Source organism: Loxodonta africana, chromosome 2 (assembly GCF_030014295.1).
Source record: "Loxodonta africana isolate mLoxAfr1 chromosome 2, mLoxAfr1.hap2, whole genome shotgun sequence".
NCBI lineage: Eukaryota > Metazoa > Chordata > Mammalia > Proboscidea > Elephantidae > Loxodonta > Loxodonta africana.
Window position 1 is genome coordinate 206,397,051 of NC_087343.1, and position 24,339 is coordinate 206,421,389.

The following is a 24,339-nucleotide window of genomic DNA, read 5'->3' on the forward strand; positions in this document are numbered from 1 at the left end:
AAAGCCACCTATAGATACAATGCAATTCTGATCCAAATACCGACATTTTTTAATGAGATGAAGAAACAAATCACCAACTTCAAATGGAAGGGAAAGAGGCCCCAGATAAGTAAAGAATTACTGAAAAAGAAGAACAAACTGGAAGGCCTCACGCTACCTGATTTTAGAACCTATTTTACCACGACAGTAGTCAAAACAGCCTGGTACTGGTACAAGAACAGATACATAGACCAATGGAACAGAATTGACAATCCAGGCATAAATCCATCCACACATGTGCAGCTGATATTTGACAAAGGCCTAAAGTCAGTTCAATGGGGAAAAGACAGTCTTTTTAACAAATGGTGCTGGCATAACTGGATATCCATCTGCAAAAAATGAAACAAGACCCATACCTCACGTCATGCACAAAAAGTAACTCAAAATGGATCAAACACCTAAATCTAAAATGAGAAAAATCATGGAAGAAAAAATAGATTTGGTGCTTTTTTACAAAGCTAGAAATAGAACCATAGGATCCAGCAATCCCACTCCTTGGAATATATCGTAGAGAAATAAGGGCCTTCACAGGAACAGATATATGCACACCTATGTTCATTGCAGAACTGTTTACAATAGCTAAAAGATGGAAGCAACCAAGGTGCCCATCAATGGATGAATGGATAAATAAGTTATGGTATATTCACACAATGGAATACTTACCATGGATAAAGAACAATGATAAATCTGTGAAACATTTGATAACATGGAGGAATCTGGAAGACATCATTCTGAGTGAAATTAGTGAGTTGCAAAAGGACAAATACTGTATAAGACCCCTATTATAATAACTGGAGAAATAGTTTAAACAGAGAAGAAAATATTCTTTGATGGTTTTCAGAGCCACGAGGGAGGGAAGGAGAGAGGGAGAGGGGTATGCACCAGTTAGATAGTAGACAAGAACTATTTTCCGTGAAGGGAAAGACAACACACAATGCAGGAGAGGTCAGCACAACCTGACAAAACTAAAAGAAAAGAAGTTTCCTAAATAAGCTGAATGCTTCGAGGGCCAGTGTAGTAGGGGCGGGGTTTTGGAAACCCTGGTTTCAGGGGACATCTAGGTCAATTGGCGTAATAAAATCTATTAAGAAAACAGTCTGCATCCCACTTTGGAGAAGGGCTTCTGGGTTCTTAAACGCTAGCAACCAGCCATCTAAGATGCGTCAATTGGTCTCAACCCACCTGGAGCAAAGGAGAATAAAGAATACCAAAGACACAAGGTAATTATGGGCCCAAGAGACAGAGAGGGCCACATAAACCAGAGACTAACTACATCAGCCTGAAACCAGAAGAACTAGGTGGTGCCTGGCTACAACTGATGACTGCCCTGGCAGGGAACACAACAGAGAACCTCTGAGAGAGCAGGAGAGCAGTGGTATGCAGACCTCAAATTCTCGTAAAAAGACCAGACTTAATGGTCTGACTGAGACTAGAAGGGCCCTGGAGGTCATGGTCCCCAGGCTTTCTGTTAGCCCAAGACAGGAACCATTCCCAAAGCCAACTGTTCAGACAGGAATTGGACTGGACTACGGGATAGAAAATGACACTGGTGAGGAGTGAGCTTCTTGGATCAATAGACACGTGAGACTATGTGGGCAGCTCTTGTCTGGAGGGGAGATGAGAAGTCAGAGGGGGTCAGGAGCTGGCTTAATGGACACGAAAATAAAGGGTGGAGAGGAGGAGTGTGCTGTCTCATTAAGGGGAGAGCAACTAGGAGTATATAGCAAGGTATACGTAAATGTTTGTATGTGAGACTGAGTTGATTTGTAAACTTCCACTTAAAGCACAATAAAAATTTAAAAAAAAAAAGAAAGAGAAGCGGTAGTTTTTTTTGTTTGTTTGTTTCGTTTTTTGTGATCACACTATCACTTTTACCTTTGTTTGGCACAAGCTTTAATTTCAGATAATTTTTAACATAATCGAGAGGGAGAAGTAGGAAAAGGGCTTTCCAACATTTACATATTTTACTCTGATAGAAGGCCCAGTGAATAGTCTATTCTTTTTTTTTTTTTTATATACTAACTAGTTAGCTGTTAAGAGATTGAAAAGCCCATTAATAGAGGAATTTAAAAATCAAGGTTATAACTGTAGTTGATGATATCAGCAAATAATCACTTGCATATTTCTGAGCCAAAGCGAAATACTGATAACTAAAATTTGGGAGTCATGTTGGGCATAGTGACTTCAAGAAGAAAGTCCAGCATCTAAAAAAAAAAAAAGAAATGGTTGCAGTTATTAATGTATGTTTTAGGGAATAATCAAAGATTATAAGCCTCAAAATGGAATATAAATAATCTTTGTGTCACTAAATTTATTCACATAACAATTAAATCACTTATTCATTTCAACATATTTTCAATTTTTTATACATTCTGCTTATGTTTAAGTATAATGTATGTTCTTCCTGATACGTGAAATTATTAAGACTATTCATACTTATCCTATTAAAATAGGTATGGCATATTTTTCTTTTATTTTTTCTTGTATCTCAACAGATTTTGGATGTAAATGCGTGACACCTTATATTTTATCCGTGTATAATGGAATGGTGTTCCTTGTTTAAGAAAAGGTAAAATCAGTTCAGTTAAGCAACTGTATACTCTCCTGAAAAGCTAACAGATCAATCCTACCCCAAAACCAAACCCAGTGCCGTCGAGTCGATTCCGACTCATAGCGACCCTGTAGGACAGAGTAGAACTGCCCCATAGAGTTTCCAAGGAGCAGCTGGTGGATTCAAACTGCTGACCCTTTGGTTAGCAGCCATAGCACTTAACCGCTATGCCACCAGGGTTCCCAGATCAATCATAGATATAAAATAAACAGTTCACTATTCCTTAATTACATTCCACACTCCTTTCTCATGTTTTAAAGAAAACCGTGAATATTCAATAGAGAATCATAATGAAACAGCAAGTGACTTCATTTTATTAGGGTTGTTCTAACCATCAACAATTGGCCTGTTCCTCTTCATTCTCATCATTCTCATTTTCTTAATGGCTTTAATTGGCAACATAGCCATGATTATCCTCATCGCACTGGACACTCATCTCCACAGGCCCATGTATTTCCTACTTAGTTCAGCTGTCCCTCATGGGCTTGAATTACATCTCCACTATTCTCCCCAAGAAGGCTTCCAACTTCCTGTTTGGAATCAAGTCAATATCCTTCATTGAATGTGGAGTCTAGAGATTCTTCTTTTTGGCTTTGGAAATGCAGAAGCACCTCACCTGGCATCTATGGCCTATGACCATTATGTGGTCATTTGTTTTCCTCTTCACCATCCTATTTGTAAGACCAAAAGTGTGTGTGTGCTGACGACTACAAGATCTTGGATACTGAGTTCTATCAATGCCTGTGCCCACACTGCTTATGAACTCCATATGCCCTATTGCTGATGCAGGACCATCAATCATTTCTTCTGTGATCTCACAGCCATATTGGCTCTGGCTTGCATGGACACCTGGATCTATGAGTACATAGTATTTGTGAGCAGCACCTTCTTCCTTATGTTTCCTTTCATTGGCATTATTTGTTCTTGTGGCTGAGTTCTCCTTGCTGTCTACCACATGCCCTCATCAGAAGGGAGGGAGAAGGCCTATATGACCTGCAGTACCCACCTCACTGTGGTGACTTTGTACTGTGCACACTTTGTTTACAATTATCTATGCCCAAGATCCTTCTGAACTCCAACAGTAAACAAGGTTCTGGCCGTTTTCTACACCATCCTCACCCCTATGCTTAACTATGTCATCTACAGCCTGAGGAACAAGGAGGTGATGGGGACTCTGAGAAGTTAGAGAATCTGTTCTGTGAAAATGTAGACAAGGTTTCTGCATCAGTCCTCAAGTTGCAGGTGTCTGTCTATTCTGCAGTGAACAGTCATTAAGAAAAATATTATTCAAGGCATGAGACAGGCTCCAAAATTATATTAGAAGATTTTTAAAAAGTAGAAGTTTGACAAAATAATTCTACATTACTAAGGTATAATTTTTTCCCCCCTGAGGTGATTTTTTTTCCATCAATATGAAAGGCATATATAGTCAACTAAATTTCAGAAATAAGAAGCTTTTATTACTATGTAGAAAAGAAAATGGAAACTGCCTAACATGAAGATATCATTCATCTTAACAATTCTATTTTACGTAATTTCATTTATCTCTCAATATGACTAAATTAGAACAACAGAACAATGTTTTGTTGAGACTAAATCTAATCAAAATAATATTTTTTTTCCATTAATTCACTCTTATTAGGTGTGTACTGTTTAATTTTTTTCCCCCAGTTTCAGGGGAAATGACAGATACAGGGATTTAGAAAGTATTACACAACTATAGAGGAAATATTACAAGTTTATGTTTTCCAGAAGGGGGGGCATGGATTTATCTGGATGAATGCTAGGAAGTGATTTATTAACAAGATAAGTAATTAGGGCTGGGGAGGTGCTAACTAAGGTATAGAAGAAGGAGAGCATACTTTATAAGAAGATTAATGAAGTTACAGCCTAATAAGTACATGTAATACTATCATAGCCACTCACAACTAAGTCCCCAGCATAGACTCAAATTTTCCATCTCAAGTAGTCGCTGGTACCCTTATATAAGACAATTTATGTTATACATATTTTTATTATCCACTCATTAGACTCATATGTCTACTGAAATATTTTAGAGGGTAGGAGTGGGGGGCCAAATTCTCTGCACCAGTACTTTAAATTGATACATCATCTAAGTCTGTGCCTAAATGGGTTCCATCGTTATTTCCAGAAAAAAAAAAATGTCTTAGCCTAGGTATATATTCTAGGTGAAGAGGTATTGCTGTCCAGGAGAGAATACTGCTGATATGCTATTCATTTTCTGAGGACACATGAAAAGAGGAAGTTAGAATGAGCATGTAAAATAGACCTGGATTAACCAAGTCAACACAGCAATGAATATCTGATATCTTAGAACTTGAAATCATTATTTTCCTAGACAAGGAGATAACACATTTTGAAGGAATGCCATTAATTTTGATGTCTTTATACTAATTCCAAGTAACTATTTAGAGTTTTCTCCACTAATAACAAAAGCTCAATTTATTGAATGGCAAATGAGTATGACTTCCTTATCTCCTAATTTAAAAGAAGTCAAAATTTCTTGTCACAAGGAACTATATGATATCTAAATACTACTGTGGAAAAAGGTAATAGTTTGGTTGCTGATGAAATATTTACCTAGTCTCACACAACTTACTTGATTCTCACATTTGTAGAGAAAAAAATAAGACAATTGCTGCTTTAGACCAATAACCAAATACCAAATAACTAATGAGCACTTATGACATTGTTGGGGAAACAAATAAGTTTATTTCACACACACACACATACACACACACACACAAATGGTGAGTCAATTTGACAATTGGGAGTTAATCTTAGCTTTTTTTTTTCTTTGTTTCATTGAAAAAGATCTACTCAATCAAAAAATCTTCTCAATCTTATCTATTGAGAATTTTGAAACACTTTCTCCCTCTCACAATCTTGAAATCACTACCTTATTCCAAGTCTTCAATTTCTCTTTCTCAGACTCTTTTCTAGCAAGGTATTCCAGTTGAGTCAAAATGGAATTTGGAATCTGACATTATCAGGTAGAGTTAGTTCTTAGCTGAAATACAGAAATAAGTTTAGTCCAATTCAATCAGAAAAAAATATTAAAAGAGAATCTTTAGAAATCTAGGTGAGTCAGGCTTAAAGCTATGAACAAAGCCCAATATGTGCCTGAGAATGAGTCTTGTTTATTTATTTATTAATTAGTCTTAATTTGTTTGTTTTTGTTATTTCCCTATTTGAGTTGATATCAGGACGTTGTGTTTTGTGACTTTGTATTGTGCTGGTATCTGATATTATTGGTTTTCTGACCAAACAATATCCTTTAGTATTTCTAGTAGCCTTGGTTTGGTTTTTGCAAATTCTCTAAACTTGTGTTTATCTGTAAATATCTTAATTTCGCCTTCATATTTCAGAGAGAGTTTTGCTGGATATATGATCCTTGGCTGGCAGTTTTTCTCCTTCAGTGCTCTGTATACGTCGTCCCATTGCCTTCTTGCCTGCATGGTTTCTGCTGAGTAGTCTGAACTTATTCTTATTGATTCTCCCTTGAAGGAAACATTTCTTTTCTCCCTGGCTGCTTTTAAAATTTTCTGTTTATCTTTGGTTTTGGCGAGTTTGATGATAATATGTCTTGGTGTTTTTCTTTTTGGATCAATCTTAAATGGGGTTCAATGAGCATCTTGGATAGATATCCTTTCGTCTTTCATGATGTCAGGGAAGTTTTCTGTCAGGAGTTCTTCAAATATTTTCTCTCTGTTTTCTGTCCCCCCTCCCTGTTCTGGGACTCCAATCACCTGCAAGTTATCCTTCTTGATAGAGTCCCACATGATTCTTAGGGTTTCTTCACTTTTTTTAATTCTTTTATCTGATTTTTTTTTTCAGCTATGTTGGTGTTGATTCCCTGGTCCTCCAGATGTCCCAGTCTGCATTCTAATTGCTCGAGTCTGCTCCTCTGACTTCCTATTGCGTTGTCTAATTCTGTTATTTTATTGTTAATCTTTTGGATTTCTACATGCTGTCTCTCTATGGATTCTTGCAACTTATTAATTTTTCCACTATGTTCTTGAATAATCTTTTTGAGTTCTTCAACTGTTTTATCAGTGTGTTCCTTGGCTTTTTCTGCAGTTTGCCTTATTTCATTTGTGATGTCTTGAAGCATTCTGTAAATTAGTTTTTTATATTCTGTGTCTGATAATTCCAGGATTGTATCTTCATTTGGGAAAGATTTTGATTCTTTTGTTTGGGGGTTGGAGAAGCTGTCATGGTCTGCTTCTTTATGTGGTTTGATATGGACTGCTGCCTCCGAGCCATCACTGGGAAACTAGTTTTTCCAGAAAATCCGCTAAAAAAAAAATGCAGTCAGATCCCTATCAGAGTTCTCCCTCTGGCTCAGGCTATTCGGATGTTAATGAAGCCGCCTGGGGAGGGTGGGGGAGGGATCAGAGAGATAGGAGAGTAGCACCTCAGAATATAGCCAGAGTTGCTTGTCTTGCTTGGAATGACTATTATATCTGAGATTTCACGGGGCTCGTTGCCTATGTGTGCTGGCTGTGTGGAGATTGCCCCCAGGGGGTCTGGCCCTCTAGAGTCACGGTCATATCCTCCGCTATCAGCCCCACGCCGAAGGTTAAGGTTCCCCTACTGGGACGGTGCACTCCCGACTCCAAAATCAGTCGCTGCCTCCCGGGGACTCCCCGTCCGGCCAGTCGCATCACCGCGCCGCCTCCGCGAATCGGCTGGGCTCCCCTCTGGGGTCAGCTCAGGATAGCAGAGCAGCTCCCGTGCCTGCACCGCGACCGCGCGTCCCGGCTGGGATGCCGCTCTTCCCGCTCCAAGACCAGTCACTGCCTCCCGGGGACTTCTCCCACCGGCTGCGCCACCACGCCGCCGGAGAGAACTGGCTGGGCCCCCCCTGGGGTCAGTTCAGGGAGATGGAGCTGCTCCCTGCGCCCGCGGCCCGCCAAAATCCCGGCAGGACGGCTCCCCGGCTGCGACGCTGTTCTCCCCACTCCAAGACCAGACACTGCCTCCCGGGGACTTCTCCCACCGGCTGTGCCACCACGTCGCCCGTGTGAACAGGCTGGGCCCCCTCCCGGAATGAGTTCAGGGGCCAGGGCTGGACCCCTTGTTTGTGCCGTCTTCCCCCCTGGGCTCTGCCCCAAATCGGGCGCCGAAGGTCACCTGACTGGTACGCTGGCTCCAGGCTCTGAAAACAATTGCTACCTCCCCGTATTTGTTTGTTCTCCATCTCTAAATCTGTGTTTGTTGTTCAGGGTTCGTTGATTGTTACGTATGTGATCGATTCACTTGTTTTTCCGAGTCTTTGTTGCAAGAGGGATCCAGGGTAGCGTCCACCTAGTCCGCCATCTTGGCCCCGCCTCCCTCGAGAATGAGTCTTGTGAAGACAACACTGTTGACTCTCCTGGGAGTCGTTCACAGACCCCCAGAACCAAATTATTGGCACCTGTGGAAGCTGGGTTAATTTACTGCTATCTCATCCAATTTTCTTAGTCTGGTTATGTCTGGTGTCATAGTATCTAATGCAGGGTCTAGGATATATGCCTTGACCATAGCTGTAGAGTGTGCAGAAAAGTGTCTGAGTTGTATAACAGATACTGTCCACCACCTTTCTGTCTTATGTCATATTGTGATGTCTTGCATATTGCTCTGATGCTGGAGGCTATGCTAATGGTATTTGAAATACAGGCAGCATCACCAATGGTAGACAGGTTTCAGCAGAGCTTCCAAATTAAGACAGAATAGGAACAAAGCCTGACAATATACTTTCAAAATTTAGCCAATGAAAAACTTAAGGATCACTTGCTTAGGACACATCATCAGGAGGAATCAGTTGCCAGAGGAGGGCATCCTGTTTGATGAAGTAAGGGCCAGTGAGGGGAAGGGAGACCTTTGGTGAGATGGGCTGGCACCATAGCCACATCAGTAGGCTTGAAAATGCCAGTAATCATTAGGATGACACAAGAGCAGGCAATGTTCTGTTCTGTTGTACATTGTTCACTGAGTTGGAGTCAATTAGATGGAAACTGTTTATCTATGTATCTAACTACCTATCTATCTACCTACCTATCTATCTATCATTTGTCTATCTGTCCAGTAGATACTGGCACTTTTCCTAAAACTTATCAAAGGGTATTCCGATATAAAAAGAATCAAATATCCTATAGGCTTTCTACTAAACCATGGGTCACCTGGCCCCTCAATTATATCTTTACATGGACTTTGATGAGTGAGAGATAAGATTATATGAGAAGTTAGTTTTAGGCACAGTACTTGAGTAAATAGGCATGGGAGATAGAAACAGTAGAAACCATTTGATGTCCTCTCTGATTAGGTTGCAAAATCTTCTCAAGGCACTATTGAGACAAAGACTGTGATTAGAAGCAAAAGAGGCACCTTTGTCATGAAGTACTTTCTGAAAATGTTGGGTAAGCGCTGGGGCTCTGAGATCTAATGATCAAATGTGACACAGAGCTGGGTAGAAAAGCCGTATCTCCATTTCATCAATAAACATAGTGTGGCCACAACAATGCAGGTACATCTGAATACTCTTACCTCTCTTTGACATCCCAATAGACCTGAATTTTCCTAATTTCCTGAAATGGAGCCCTGGTTGAATCTGAGGATGACTGTGATTGTCTGTCTCTTCCTTCTGTCTTTAATTTTAGGCTGTCTTGAAATTGCTCCTTCAGTGATCTAACCGAAGTACATTTTGATGATGTCACAGTCTTTAGTTTGGTATAAAATATTCTCCATTACTTTAACAATCCCTACATCTGCAGAGTCATACCTTAAAACTCTACCTAAACTTAATGTTCTCTTATGTTACATCTAATGCAGTTCTATGAACAAGCTATGATAACTTCATGACTTCAATTATACAATAACCCTTATCTAGAATCTATTACCCACTGTCCTCACATGGAGTTCTTTGACCAACTAATTCATACGTCCCTCATTTCTCAAGGTTAAGGTCAGATGTTATCTAAAGAGGAAAAGTATCCCTGAGCCTCCGTGTTCAACTGTATCCTTCCTCTCTGTTCTCATTCATCTCCATTATTCCTACCAGTGAAGCACATCATCACGCATTTTGTAATTATCATTTTTTCAGTATCTCTACCTTGTCCATTACTGTTAACCATTAGTAATTTGATCTATTCTTCTTTGTATGCCCAGGTCTTGCTTAATGACTATCTGTTTTACCTTCAAATGGTTTGCTCCTTAAAGCTTGTCTTGGTTAGCCTTAGCCCATCGTATTCCACATAATAATTAGGACCAGTTTGAAAGTTTCCACAAAAAAGGCGGGATTTTGAGTGGGATTACTTTGAATTTCTTTATTAGTTTGTCATGTTAAACAACAATTTCTGACAAAGCTAGAATTAAGCTTCAAGGCTTTATTTGGTTTCAGAAAGATTCGTGAGTAAAACTAGGAAGTGTTCACCTGAGCAAGGAGAGGTTGAAAGTTTTTATAGAAAGCAAAAGACAGAGAGAATAAAAGCATTTTTTCATATATTTTCACATATTATCAGGTAAAGGGCAGAGCAGCATGTATAGAACACATAAACATTTTAATTTATCTATTCAACAGGGTCTGTTAATGTCTGGCTAAAACAACTAATCAAGCAGCCTGACCAAAACATTTGTACAAGCAGAAATGCTTGTGCGTACCAATGAGGTCAAAGAAGATAGGAATTTCAGACTAAGTGGGGGTGAAATCATCCAAGCGTCCTGCCTCCAACTAGTCTGAAGGATAAAGTGCAGATTCAATAGCCAAAAAATAAAATCTTTTTACTGTTGACTCTCCGGAGCCAATAAAATGTGTAATCTAACTGTATACAAATGAATTTATGAAGGGCAGGACATCATTCGTACTGTATTAATTATTTCATGGATTCTTTACAAAGATTTAGGACATAAATATCTGCTACCTCAATCTTCCAGTTTTTTGGAAAAAGTAAATACCATTGCTGTCCCCCATGCTCTGTGTGTGGTGTGTCTTGGGAAGGCATGTGGCTCTCATTTCCCATGCCCTTCCAAAGCACTCTTAGAAATAAAAGGAATGTTTCAGAATTCCTTCATTCCCTGTGTTTGTTGGGGTGGGATAGATGCTATTAGGGGTTCAGTTAGTACTTCTTGGTACGTCTACTACAACATGGCATGTCTACTATCCTTTGGCCACCCCATGTACTAGTCATTGTGGATGCCCTGAGGATGATTCTTTCCCGAGTTCCAACAACAGGCTTTCTAGTTTTCAAATCTCCAAGTACATCTAGGGGTTTCTATCTCACATCCACTACACCTACGTTTGTGACCCTAGTGAGTAACTCTGAGGCAGAGTCTAAAATGCCCTTCTTTCCTGTAGAAATTCACTCTGAGCTTCTCTACCCTCCACAAATTTAGACCTAGCTTATAAAATACTCATGACAAATGTTTTTTGTCTTCTCAATATATCATAAATACTGTGTGCTAAGTATGTTCAAAGGCAGTATTTTAACCCTGACAAGGATACACTTTAACTTTCCAAAATCAGATTTTTACAGATTTAGTGCACTTTAACTTTCAAGTAGTTCTCTTTACCAGGAATTGTAAAGATTCAAATATTTAAGAAACCTAAAAAAGATTAAAAAACCTTACGGAACCAACATTGTTAATTTCCTTCAAGTCCGCTTTGATTCCTGGTGAACTTATGTATAAGAGAAAGAAACTTTCTCCAGTCCACTATATTATGCAATATTTTGTGTGATTATGAGGTTTTCATTGGCTAATTTTGTTGCTTTCTTCCTAGTCTGTCCTAGTCTGGAAACTTTGTTGAAATCTGTCCCCTCTTTTTTTTTTTTTTTAATTGTACTTTAGATGAAGTTTTACTGAACAAATTAGCTTCTCGTTAAACAATTAGTACACATATTGTTTTGTGACATTGGTTGTCAACCCCAAGACATGTCAGTATTCTCTCCTTCTACACCTATTCCCTGTTGTCAGCTTTCCTGTTCCCTCCTGACTTCAAGTCCTTGCCCCTGGGCTGGTGTGCCCATTTAGTCTTGTTTTGTTTTATGGGCCTTTCTAATCTTTGGCTGAAGGGTGAATCTCAGGACTGACTTCATTACTGAGCTAAAAGGGTGTACAGGGTTCACAATAGAGGGTCCCAGTCAGAGCTGGAGAAAAATGTAGAACAAAATTCTAACTCATACACACACACACACACACACACACAAAAAAAAATAGACCAGACTTACTAGTCTGACAGAGACAGGAAAAACCCGAAGAGCATGGCCCCCTGACACTCTGTAGCTCAGAAATCTGTCCACTCTTGATAGACCGTGCTGGTATTTTAAATCATAGCAACAGAAAAGCCACCACCATACAAAAAACTGACAGGTGAGATGTGAGAAGCAATATTGCCCTTTTCCAAAAAAAAACATATTATTAATTCAGTTAATGAAGACCATAAGAAATATAAGAATATTTAATGTATTATCTTAAATAAAAATGCATTATTGCATATTTTTAAAGTGTTAATCCCACTGAAGTAATACTATCCCTCTCTATCTATTTTAAAAATAAAAAAAAGTTATATAATTTCATAGGCCTTTCCAATAGAATAGAAACAATTTGAAAATACACAGTACCTAAGATGAATTAAAGACCGCGCCACACCAAATTGACTGATATTATAAAAATTTCTACTTTAAATTTGTATAAAATTTATTACATTCCATTTTATTTATTAAATTTGTTGGCCAATACAATTAAAAATGGAAAATTAACATGCAGATACATCATTACTATGCCCTGACATAATACAATATATAAAACTGATGACTATAAAATTTAAATGACACAATATTAGAATGATCTACTAAATGTACTTATTTCCTTCACCCTGAATTGACCTTTCACCTGCCTTTGAAAACATCCAGAAAAATTATCAGAACTCCTTTGCCAAACTTGGCTCATGACCATGCTGGGTTATTAGTGACTAGCTCCGTGTTGTCCAAGTCTCAGTGGACAATCCCAAGTGAACACAAACAAAACAAGTATTAGAATCACTAACCAGATCAAGAAGGCCTGGAATCATGATTTTTGGTGAGTCTCCATTGAGTTATCTAAAATGTTAAGTGCAGGGATGAGACATGTATGTGCATTTTTGTTTCAAATATATTCAAAGCAGTCGAGTCCAAAAAATGACTTTGTTCACATGATGACTGTAGGTCCACTGTCAGCTGATCAATCCAATGAGTTTGTGGAAGTGAGAACACACAAAAAAGGTAGTATTCTAAATTTTATTCTTATTTTTATTCCTTATATATGAAGAGGAACTTTTCTGTAATAATTAAAGAACTTGTATAGAATTAATTAAGTACTGCTATTTATAAGTATTAGAATAAGCCATTTATATATTCAGGTATCTCATTAATGAGGAAACTGCAAAAAGAAAATTTTATTAGACTTAATTGCATCTAAAAGGAAATAAATATATACCTGTATAAAATTTGTATATATATAAATGTATATCCTTAAAATTTAAAAATCAATGGATATACTTTTTAAAGGTACGAAGCTCTTTTTAAACCTGAAACATAAGTTATAATACAAATCTGGAAAGAAGAGGTGAGATTTTGAACCACCCACTTAGCTACTAGCAGAAAGTGCAGCAGTTGGAACTCACCAGCTGCTCAGAGGAAGAAAGCTGATTCTGTAAAAATGACAGCTTTGGAAACCCTATGTGGCAGTTCTACTCTGTCCTGTGGGGTCACTATCAGTTGCAATCGACTCTCCATGACCTCACACGGCAAGAACAACAACACTGTGAATTGAGGGTGAAACATAGTAAAATAGAATATACAGTAAATGATTAACATTACCTGTGAAACTTCTTCCTGAATTTATGATTAACAGACTCAGGTCTACCCTCAAAAACAGTGCATTTATGAAAATACGGTCACTTCCAAAATAATCCGGTTCTGTGTGACAAAATATATAATAAATGTTCACATGACCTAAAATGGGACCTCAACTGTAAGAAAAATTTGTGTGTAACTGAGCAAATAAATTTATAAAACAAATTATATTTAAGAGGAGGCTTGAAGGAGAAATTGGATTTATTAAGGAAGGGAAGATGCATTGTGTCTAGAGCCTGTGACGGAATGTTTTGGAGATGGGTAGAGAGTGCAGCCGAAAGAATTCTTTAATATGGAGCTACTAACATGAATTATATTCTCCATAAGTAGAAGGGTTTTCATGGAAGTAAGTGATGAGATCACATAGGTGTTGATTCCATTGTATTAATCCTTTTGGCAGTCTGGATTCATGTCTGAACTGAAATCATTCTGGACTTTCAGTGATAAGTTTAGGAATTGAGTGATAGAATTATGTAAGAGTTCTTCAAGTTCAGAATTAGAAGATTCAAAGTGGAGTTGGAGAGAGGGTAGTAGCTGGATTTTTTGCAACACTGTTCACCAAAAATCCTACAGCATGAAATACAGACAATGGAAAGTTGTTTTGGGTCTAATTCATAAATGTGTTATTAGCATTAGATGGGAGATGAGAGTCACTGGAAATGAGAGTGCTAATTCATACTGGAGGAAGCTTTTGATGGGCCCAAGTGAAAGAAGACTGATAAAGCTAATTCTTAAGAGCCCAAATTTTCCACAACAATTGTGAAGGCAGCATCTCCTACGTCCTTCATTTACTTCTTTCTTTCTTTCTTTGCTCATGAGTGAAGAGTGGTTAGTGCTGTGTCTTACTTGCTGTTCTGCCTTATACGACTCACTCTTTTTAATTAAGCACCTGGAGATTACTTGTCAGATTTCATATGAAAATACAAAATGTAAGCTATAAAAAAAAAAAAAGGTAAAATGTTAATGTCTAAAATTATTTATCTACTGGAAAATAAAATATTTTCTAAATTTCAAAGACATCATCTGGAAATAATTCAGGGATCATAGGCTTAGTAGATGTGCTATGGTTAAACAGGTTTTGTTTTTAAATAAAAAAAAAACTATGCCTAATTGCAGTGCTTTATGATTTTAACTTTGCATTTTATTTATTTATATTTTACCTTTTTTTTTATAAATTATTGGAAACCCTAGTGGCATAGTGGTTAAGTGCTACGGCTGCTAACCAAGGGGTCTAAACTTCCCGTGAAGCAATAATCCCACCTTCATTAACAACCTGACAGAGCTATTGTGAGAAACAGAGCAGTGAATATAAACAATTTGAAAACTATAACTCTATACAAATTTAGTGGATAAAAAATATTTGAATGAAAATGACAACAATTATGTTGATGGCAATGACAGTGGTGATAATGAAGAGGATAAAGGTCTCAGTTACTGTTCAATGATGTCTTATACCCAGGCTCACACTAAGATTCACTACGTATTATATATACAGTTTGGAATAATCTACATTTGGTTCTCTTTTATTTTAATATCTGCTCCATATATAAACGACTGGGTTAAAGAGGTAAACTCACTACCCCATGTTTACATAACTAGTAAGTAGCAGAGCAAGAATTAGATCCAGTTTTGACTCAAACTCTCTGTATTTGTGCAGCAAAGCAGATAAACGCACCCCTGTTCCAAACCCAAATTTGAAGGCTGTATGCTAGAAACAAGTTCCTATCTATCTATCTATCAGAGTATCTGTTAACCTGCTTCTCGATTGATCTATGACAAATGCTGATGATTGACCCAGGTGGAATTTCATGAAGGTATATGATTTAGAAACACACAAACACTGTATATATATATTTTTAACTTTTATTGAGCTTCAAGTGAACGTTTACATATCAAGTCAAACCGTCACATATAAGTTTAAATACACCTTACTCCGTACTCCCACTTGCTCTCCCCCTAATGAGTCAGCCTTTCCAGTCTCTCATGACAATTTTGCCAGCTTCCAACTCTCTCTATCCTCCCATCCCCCCTCCAGGCAGGAGATGCCAACACAGTCTCAAGTGTCCACCTGATACAAATAGCTCACTCTTCATCAGCATCTCTCTCCTACCCACTGTACAGTCCCTTTCATGTCTGATGAGTTGTCTTCGGGAATGGTTCCTGTCCTGGGCCAACAGAAGGTTTGGGGACCATGACCGCCAGGATTCCTCTAGTCTCAGTCAGACCATTAAGTATGGTCTTTTTGTGAGAATTTGGGATCTGCATCCCACTGATCTCCTGCTCCCTCAGAGGTTCTCTGTTGTGCTCCCTGTCAGGGCAGTCATCGGTTGTGGCCGGGTACCAAGTAGTTCTTCTTGTCTCAGGAGGATGTAAGTCTCTGGTTCATGTGGCCCTTTCTGTCTCTTGGGCTCTTAGTTATCGTGTGACCTTGGTGTTCTTCATTCTCCTTTGATCCAGGTGGGTTGAGACCAATTGATGCATCTTAGATGGCCGCTTCTTAGCATTTAAGACCCCAGATGCCACATTTCAAAGTGGGATGCAGAATGTTTTCATAATAGAATAATTTTGCCAATTGACTTAGAAGTCCCCTTAAACCATGGTCCCCAAACCCCCGCCCTTGCTCCGCTGACCTTTGAAGCATTCAGTTTATCCTGGAAACTTCTTTGCTTTTGGTCCAGTCCAGTTGAGCTGACCTTCCATGTATTGAGTATTGTCCTTCCCTTCACCTAAAGCAGTTCTTATCTACTAACTAATCAGTAAAAAACCCTCTCCCACCCTCCCTCCCTCTCCCCATCGTAACCACAAAAGTATGTGTTCTTCTCAGTTTATAATATTTCTCAAGATCTTATAATAGTGGTCTTATACAATATTTGTCCTTTTGCCTCTAATTTTGCTCAGCATAATGCCTTCCAGGTTCCTCCATGTTATGAAATGTTTCAGAGATTCTTCACTGTTCTTTATCGATGTGTAGTATTCCATTGTGTGAATATACCACAATTTATTTACCCATTCATCCATTGATGGACACCTTGGTTGCTTCCAGCTTTTTGCTATTGTAAACAGAGCTGCAATAAACATGGGTGTGCATATATCTGCTTGTGTGAAGGCTCTTATTTCTCTAGGGTATAATCCGAGGAGTGGGATTTTTGGGTTGTATGGTAGTTCTATTTCTAACTGTTTAAGATAACGCCAGATGGATTTCCAAAGTGGTTGTACCATTTTACAATCCCACCAGCAGTATATGAGAGTTCCAATCTCTCCGCAGCCTCTCCAACATTTATTATTTTGTGTTTTTTGGATTAATGCCAGCCTTGTTGGAACACTGTATATTTATGATCTCTTTATACCTTAACAATTTTACAGTTATTAAACTCTATTCACTTGTAATTAATTAGATATAATTTGCTTAAATATTAAATAAGATTATTACTTCCTAAGACACCTAACTAATATAAACCATTATATACTCTGTCTCTGTAGTTGAATTAGTTGTGGAAACCTTTGGTGCAATGAGGAATCACATGTAGATTTATGTACAAGGACACTGTGCATTGTCTAGATGTCAGAAGACACTCTTCTAGGTCATCTGGTTCTGATTCTGTAAAAACCAATTTACAACAGAGTATGTTCTAGACACCTGATAGCAATTCAAAATACTTTCTACATAGACATGCAGAATTAGGTATGATTTGTCACTCGTATGGAACTGAGGTTGACTTTATCAAGCCAGTGCATAAAAAATCGTTCTGTTTTGCTGGTTCCTAGCCTTGCAGGTGAGTAAAGAAGGCCACTATCTGGAGATGGTTAATAAAAGTTTACACCTCTATCTCTATCTTCCATGTACAGATGTGGTCCATGTTTCAGGCTTGTTTCTCCTTTTCTCTGAAACCATCATCAGGATGTTTTCTGCTTGCTCTTTCCTCCTGTGTATAATGTCATTATTGATGATGCTGAAGTCAAAAGGTTTTAGGGGAATTATAAAAATCAAGACAGGTGAAAATGTTTTATAAATTGGCTATATTTGTATCACTTGTTGATATTTTAGTGGATAAAAGACATAGAAAAGGGACACGCATAATTTATTTGGGTTTATTTTTATAAGAGAAAGGACATTCTCTTTTATACTTTTAGAGCTTGAAACAATGGCTGATGCTGTCAGGCATACAGTTACTTTAAATGATAACACAAAGCAAGATATTAGCACATAAGAACAGAGCACTTGGGTAATCAAAAAGATATTGCATTGGAAGTCATGAAATATGGGGCCAAATAACAGATCTGATGTGCCGTTCATTATTTCCGTACTGTACTTCTTTTTCTTCCTCTTTAAACTGGGATAATGTTAACTACCTCAAGGAGACTTTATCATAGACAGCCCTATATAAAAATATAAATGATACAAGTCATTGCAATGGTAATTTCAAATATTGCATTTTCTTTCTTGTCAATAATTGAAATACTAAAATAATTATATACTATGATATCAATCTAATATTTAGGTCTCGGTGAATCTAAATATTTTTTAAAAATACGCTTTCTCAATTTTTCTTTCAGAAGTTACCAGAGGTCATACAATAATCAAGTAATATATTCTCCACCCAGGATCAGGACTCTGCTGTTAGATTCTTACAATTTATTTAGAGATTTAAATATGTAAGAATTGAAGTGCATTTAAATTTTTATCAGTGACGTAATTTTTAAATCATGTATGTTTTATTCAAGGACTGAATGTACATGATGTTAATAGCCAAGAAAGGTAAGCAGTGGCCCCATAATTCACTCATCCTCACCCCTCAAGGCAATGACTTCAAATTATTTTGCTCTCTGTCCTTCATTTTTACACCCCTACATTCAAACAATGTGTTTGTCTTCTAAAGCTTGATTCCTAAATCCCAAATACTGTCTCATGCCTTAGGCCACTGTGTATGAGGTGCTGCCCTCCCTACTTCCCCCCTCCAAACCCCTTGCCTTTCCTCCTTTCTCCCAACATAGTTGCATCCCATTTCATGACTTGTGAGGAGGGTTTTACAGTATTGTTTTTATAGAAAAAATTAACATTATTAGAAAACCTGACAATATTTGGTCATCATGTACATATTTCTTATTATTATTACTATTATTTCTGTCAAGACAGGTTTAGAATCTTCTCTTTGTAGCTGATATTGAGGCTTTTCAAGAAAATATTTTCCTGAAGACGTTTAGAATTTTGAAGAAAACACTTTCCCGTAATATATTTCTCATTTATTTTTCTATGTGCTTTGCATGCTATTTGAATATGATGGCTCATGAATTTAAGTTCTGAATGTTTTCCTTTGATTATATTAGCTACATAATTATTTTTCTATACGTGTTTCTAGGAATGCCCATAAACATATGTAGGCACCTCCTATATTAAATATTTAATTCACTTAACCCAGTCCCAGTGCTGTTGAGTCGATTCTGACTCATAGCGACCCTATAGGACAGAGTAGAACTGCCCCACAGAGTTTCCAATGATTGCCTGGCGGATTCGAACTGCTGACTCTTTGGTTAGCAGCCGTAGCACTTAACCACTTTAATTCATTTATCTTTTCTAAATTTCAGTCCTTTTATATTGTTGTCTTCTTTTTTTTCTGCAAGATTTTCTCTATGAATACTTTCAGAATGTTAATCTAAAATCATTTACATAGATTATCTTTTTAATTCCCAGGAGCCCTTTCTTGTTACCTGATATTTCCTTTTATATAGCACAATATTCTGTAATGTTGATTTAATAACTTCTCAGTCTTCTCTGAAGATTTGCAATGTTTTTCAGAATTTTTTTTCCTCTCCCTGTATTTTCTCTCAGTCATTTGTAGCTTGCTGTATATAAGTGTGTATGTATGTTTGTGTATACACATGTATGTTCAGGGGCAGATTAACCAGTAAGCAAGGTGTGCAAGGGTTTACAATAAGCAAGGTATGCACTGGCTCAATTGTGTTTACTTACTAACCTATAATGCACAATTTCACCTGTTTTTCACCACAGGTGAAATTGTGCACTAGAGATTAGTAAGCACAGGTGAGCCCACGCATACCTTGATTATTGTAACCCGTCCTTATGTGTGTGAATCTCCTTTCATTTTGGAGACTTTCTCAAAGGTGTGGTGACTTTATCTTTAACATAATACTTCAGTCCCGAACACTGCAACCCTTTTTGGACATAGGTTATACGTTTGTGGTCTTCATTCTGGAGAATTCTCCCACATACCTCCATCCAGAAAATTCTCAAGATGTTATTCTTCCTTACATTTAAGTGAGAGACCGTTTCTTCATCCAAATTCCTTCTTCCAAATGACCTGAATTATTTTATCTGTCATTGTCTCATCTTCAGTTCTCATTCTTAATCACTGCATATACTTTTTCTCGTTAAATTTATAACATTTTTATTATTTAATCATCATGTAATTGAGTTTTAAATACAAGAAAACAATTGAGAAAAGAGGAATGAATAAGAGAAGGTGCAATGTGCTATGTCAGCTAAGCATCAGGTAAGCAGAATGACAGAATGCACTTCCTCTTTGCGGAGAGCTTGAGCTGAGTCATGGCAGCTACAATGGTCATGGCATACAGATGCTCCAGTAATGGGTCTGCTTTAACTAGAAATTTGGAAATTGAGTGAGGAGGTAGACAGGAATGCACAACAGGGAAAATTGAAAAAAAAGAATTAATATAACTTTGTGTAAATGGTACTTGGCAATGATAATTCATCATAGATACCTGAACGGAAGATCCAAATAATGATACCACACTTCAAGGAAGTCTGATTTGTCATTATTGTGTACAGAGCACTCAAGAAAGAAATACAGCTCCTCAGCATGAGCTGATACATTGCTGCCGAAAGTCTTAGGACATAAATGTAGGAAAAAAAAACATATCCCTTGAGGGTAATAAAAATGTGTTTATAATACGAGTCTGTAATAGATTTTCAGTGCTTACAACTTGAGTATAAAATCTGACCTTGTTGATCCCTAATTTTATATGGGACAATAAAAATCATTATAGATATATTTTTTTCTTTGACTTCATAAATTTCTTATAACATGTTTTGGCCATAAATGTTTGCCTCCTCAAATTTTATCAAGGTGCCAGAAAATCTAGGGTTCTTTTTCAAAGTAGCTAAGTTTAGTCCTTTTTCTAAGAGAAGTAAATTTCATAAATCAGTCATAGTCTGAATAAACTAAGGAATAAAAAAAAAGCTTAACTTACCTAACTTATTTACTCTTCTGTCTGTTTTTAGCAAAAACACATGAATGGCTGATGGAAAATTATAACCAAACATCAACTGATTTCACCTTATTAGGGTTGTTTCCGCCATCGAGGATTGGCCTGTTCCTCTTCATTCTCATCATTCTCATTTTCTTAATGGCTTTGATTGGCAAATTGTCCATGACTCTCCTCATTCTCCTGGACACCCGTCTCCACACGCCCATGTATTTCCTACTTAGTCAGCTCTCCCTCATGGACCTGAATTACATCTCTACCGTAGTCCCGAAGATGGCTTCCAACTTCCTGTTTGGAATCAAGTCTGTCTCCTTCATTGGATGTGGAGTCCAGAGTTTCTTCTTTTTGACTTTGGCAAGTGCAGAACCACTTCTCTTGGCATCCATGGCCTATGACCATTATGTGGCCATTTGTTTTCCTCTTCATTATGCTATCCATATGAGCAAAAGGGTGTGTGTGTTAATGATTACAGGATCTTGGGTAGTGAGTTCTATTAACTCCTGTGCCCATACTGCATATGTGCTCCATATCCCCTATTGCCGATCTAGGGTCATCAATCATTTCTTCTGTGATGTCCCTGCAATGGTGACTCTGGCTTGCATGGACACTTGGGTCTATGAGTACACAGTGTTTGTGAGTACCATCTCTTTCCTAATTTTTCCTTTCATTGGCATTACTTATTCCTGTGGCCGGGTTCTCTTTGCTGTCTATCACATGCCCTCATCAAAAGGGAAGAAGAAGGCCTATTTCACTTGCAGTACGCACCTCACTGTGGTGACTTTGTACTGTGCACCTTTTGCTTACACCTATCTCCACCCAAGGTCACTCTGATCTCCCACAGAAGACAAGGTTCTGGCTGTTTTCTACACCATCATCACCCCTATGCTCAACCCAGTCATCTATAGCCTGAGGAACAAGGAGGTGATGGGAGCCCTGAGGAGAAATATCTAGAGAATCTTCTTTGTGAAAGTGTAGACAAAAGTTCCTGCATCAGTTCCCAAGCTACAGATGCAAATCTGTTCAGGGGTTCACAGTTACTATGAAATTATTATTCGAGACCTAAAGACAAGAAATATATTTAGTGGATTAAAAAACTGACATTTGACCAAAAAAAAAAAATTATATGTATATATATATATATATATGCATCAGTTCCCAAGCTACAGATGCAAATCTGTTCAGGGGTTCACAGTTACTATGAAATTATTATTCGAGACCTAAAGACAAGAAATATATTTAGTGGATTAAAAAACTGACATTTGACCAAAAAAAAAAATTATATGTATATATATATATATATATATATATATCCCCAAGCCACAATTTTTACATTCTTTGTGGTGATGATTTTCCCATCAGAGTAAAAGAAATATATTTTCCAATAATTTCTAAAGAGTAAGATTTTTTAAAAAATATAGAAAATTGGAATGGAAACAGCCTAGCTTGAAGTTCCTATTCAGCATGCAGTTCTAATATATATAATTTATTTTCCAGTATAAATAAATTAGGACTAGAAAACAATAAATATTTTAGAATGAGGATATAATGGAAAGCAAATGAATCTTAGGTTTATTTCTATTAATTTTTACTTTTAGTGGTTATTCTTATATTTCTAATATTCAGAACTGGCAGGTATAGGGAATAGGCAGAGAGATTTTCGTGTATTTAGAAGACCTTATAATTTTTTTTTTTTATACACTAGGGTCACTATGAATCAGACTCGACTCGATGGTGATGGGTTTGGGTTGTGGTTTGTACTGCTATGGAAGATAGATGTCAAGTTTGCCTTCAATAAGATTTATCTGGGTATATCCTAAGGAAGTGATTTATTAACAGGACTACCTCAAGGTCAATAATTAGGGCTGTGAAGTTGCCAACTGGGCTTTAGAAGGATAAGAGCCTACTATATGAGAACATTAATATGATTTATAAACAATCAGAGCCACTCCTACAATAAGCTCTCAGCACATACTCAATGTCTTGTTGTCTTTGCCAAAAATTTAAAAAGTTGAAATATTTTCAAAACCTTTTAAAAAATTTTATATACAAACAATATTACTCTTCAGTTGAAACATATTATTAATTCAGATACTAGAGACCATGCATGGATAGTCTAAGAACATTTAGGATAGTATATAGAAATGAAAAATTGCAACCTGGACCACAGGAGAATGAAGAACACCAAAGACACAAGGTGATTACGAGGCCAAGAGACAGAAAGGGCCACATAAATCAGAGTCTACAGCAACCTAAGACAAGAAGAACTAGATGGTGCCTGGCTACAGCCAATGACTGCCCTGACAGGAAACACAACGGAGAATCCTTGATGGAGCAGGAGAGCAGTGGTATGCAGACCTCAAATTCTCGTTAAAAGACCAGACTTAATGGTCTGACTGAGACTGGAAGGACCCAGGAGGTCATGGCCCCCAGACCCTCTGTTAGTCCAAGACAGGAACCATTCCCAAAGCCAACTCTTCAGACGGGGATTGGACTGGACTATAAGACAGAAAATGGCTACTGGTGAGGAGTGAGCTGCTTGGATCTAGTAGATGCATGAGACTATGTAGGCAGCTCTTGTCTGGAGGGAAGATGAGAAGGTAGAGGGGGACAGAAGCTGGCTGAATGGACATGGAAATAGAAGGTGGAGAGAAGGAGTGTGCTACCTCATTTAGGGAAGAGCCACTAGGAGAATATAGAAAGCTGTATATAAATTTTTGCATGAGAGACTGACTTGATTTGTAAACTTTCACTTAAAGCACAATAAAAATAATAATAAAAAAAGAGTGTGGTATTAGAATAAAGATAAATAAGAAAAAAATAAATAAATGCATTATTTCATATTTTAAGAATATTATTCCCAAAAAAGTGAGTAATAATACCTTTCTATAGTCTGTTTCAATAATAAAACATTGTTTTATAACTAAATAGGCCTTTCCAACAGAATGAATACAATTTGAAAATACATAATACTTAAATAAAAACTAACTTCCAAACTGTGTGATATTTGAAGAATTTTTGCTTATACATTTTACTGAATTTATCACATTCTATTTTAACTTATTAAATTTGTTGGCCAATATAATCAAAACTGGTGAACAAACTGTTATGTGTAGACACATCATTATTATGCAATTACTGAAAAACAATCTATAAAATAGATGATTCCATAAAACATTAGTGAAATAGTAATATTGAAAGGATCTAGCCAAATATATGTGATTCTTTCACTACTGAATTGACCTTTAGTACACCTGTAAGAATTCAGAAAAATTATAAAAACTCCTTCCCTGGGTCCGTTCTGTGTCGTTAGTGACTTGTTCTGTGGTGCCCAAGTCTCACTGGACATTCCCAAGTGAATACAAAAAACAAAAACAAGAATCAACAACCAGGTCAAGAAGTCCTGGATGAGGGTTTTTGGTGAGTCTCCACTGGGTTATCTAAAATATTAAATGCAGGGATGAGAGATGAATAAGTACTTCTGTTTTTTTGTTTTGTTTTTAAATAATTTTTATTGTGCTTTAAGTGAAAGTTTACAAATCGAGTCAGCCTCTCACA

The 24,339-nt window shown here is 37.3% G+C and overlaps 2 pseudogenes; both read left to right on the top strand.

The window, feature by feature from the left end:
- Window positions 1-2,848: 2,848 nt before the first annotated feature.
- LOC100676675 (olfactory receptor 2L8-like) lies at window positions 2,849-4,120 on the top strand (annotated as a pseudogene).
- Window positions 4,121-20,120: 16,000 nt separating this feature from the next.
- Window positions 20,121-21,759, top strand: LOC100674979 (olfactory receptor 2L8-like; annotated as a pseudogene).
- Window positions 21,760-24,339: the final 2,580 nt, after the last annotated feature.